At 49.5% G+C, this 1,953-nt stretch overlaps 1 protein-coding gene across 1 annotated transcript in view; it reads left to right on the forward strand.

Annotated features, from left to right (window-relative positions):
* The window catches only part of PKNOX2 (PBX/knotted 1 homeobox 2), a 78,279-nt gene that overhangs the window by 16,969 nt on the left and 59,357 nt on the right, over positions 1-1,953 (forward strand). The gene's annotated exons all lie outside the window — the stretch shown is intronic.

Genomic DNA, 1,953 nt, shown 5'->3' on the forward strand with positions numbered 1-1,953 from the left:
CTCAGCAGCTTGCTGTGGGTTGACCTTAACTTCCTGGAAATGTCTAGTGAGGAATACAAAACCTGGGCAGTATCTCCCAGAAGGACCCCTTACCAACTTAACTAGGGAGATGAGCCAACAGGCAGCTGCCTCAGGACTCTCCTTGCCCTGTCCCCAACAAGCCCACCAGAGTACTGGACATCGGATTGTACCATCTAGGACTCGATAGTAGACAAACTTTAGTTTGCATGAAAATCACAGGGAAAGCTTGTCAAAACACAGTTCTGGGCTCCATGCTCAGAGATGCTAAATCAGTAAGTCAAGTTACAGGAAAAGGATTATGAATTTTTTTAAAACATTCCCAGCAAATTTCATGCAGCCGGTCCTTGGACCACACTTTGATTCATGGTAGACTTTGCCTTTTAGCAATAGGTGTTGGGTGTGACTGTGTAGGTTCTGGCACTCTCCGTCAAGATGGGGAGTTTGCTGAGAGTAGGCAGCTTGTTTCATCTTGTTCTACACCTGCCCCACACATCCAGGACTGGGTCCTGAATGTTGCAGAGGGTGAGGGTGAGGCTCAGGGAAATGCCAACCTGCCTTGATGAACTCCAGTTGTGTACCTGGTTGGAGAAGATGTGGTCATCTGAGAGCAGCCTGAATGAGGCTCCAGCAGGGATTTTAGTCATCGTTCATCCACAGGGAGCCCACACACTAACAAAAGATGCCTGAGTTTGCACTCAGTACTGAAGTTGGGTCCTTGCTTACCATCACTTGTGTGAGCTCATACGTTCACAAATATCAGTAAATGAGGCTTACCTTGGGCTGGGCACACATTGCAGTAGGTGCCAGTGCCACTAACACATGGAACGATCCACCTGAGACAAAAGAACGGGAAGATCGATTCCTTCCTTACCCCTCCCCCACCACCCCAATAACACTGCCTTTATGGTAACAGTGGTAATTAGTGCTGTTATTATCATTATCATTGGCATTATTTTTAGTTACTCAGATGAGCTGAATGCCTTTAACACCAACAGTTGGGAGGCTAGAGCAGTGGACGCTGATCCATGGAGCCTGGCACCAGGGCTTTTCTAGGCCCAGCAGAAAGATAATACACAGTGCCTGGGACCTGCCCTATGCAATAAACAGGTCAGGTCCCGCTGCCTTGGGTCCCAAAGAACTCTGCAGTCTGGTCACAGTACCCATCAGGAATACTGTAAGGGAGAACAAGCCAGTGTCCCCCGGTGCAGGATAGGCCCTCCTTCCTGAACGCTCTTTTGTCCCACCCTAAGCTCAGGCGCTATGCTAGACTCCAGGGGAAATGAGGTTAAATGCATGGACTCTTCCCTTTGTCTCTCCAGGAACCGATAGATGGGCAACCAGGAAACCACTGTGTGGTCAGAGCAGCAGGGGAGGCTTCACAGAGGAGGTCATATTTGAGTTTGGTCTTAAAGGTTGTGTGAGAGACCCCACCAGGTGGAGAAATGGGGTGAGATAGGACCTTTCAGGCAGAGTACAACCTTGCTGTTTTCTGGGAACATCCAGAGCAGCTGGGTGTGGGGACATGAGGCTGCACAGCACCTGTAAATTAACCTGGGCTGTGGGGGGGGGCATGTGCTTTTGTGGGGAGTATAAAAGGGGCAGAGGAGTAACATGCCTCTGAAAACTGCCCTATGGCCTGATGACTTTGGCATCATGCTCTATTTAGATCGTTGCTACTCAAAATATGGATGAGCAGCATCAAGTCACCTGGGAGCTGATTAGAAATGCAGAATCTCAGGGCCCACTCAGGCCTAAGGATTCATGACCTGCACTCTCACAAAATCTTAGGTGATTCCCATGCACAGAAGACACTTATTCCAGGCACCTTCTCGACCTCTGGGGCGGGGATCGGTGGTGAGCCTAGATCATGATCTAGAGAGACCCCCAGATTAGTGGTGTAACAGAGTTTCTGGAAACCTAGGCTTGAGTCCT

The sequence above is a fragment of the Galeopterus variegatus genome, unplaced genomic scaffold (genome assembly GCF_000696425.1).
Source record: "Galeopterus variegatus unplaced genomic scaffold, G_variegatus-3.0.2 Scaffold5316, whole genome shotgun sequence".
NCBI lineage: Eukaryota > Metazoa > Chordata > Mammalia > Dermoptera > Cynocephalidae > Galeopterus > Galeopterus variegatus.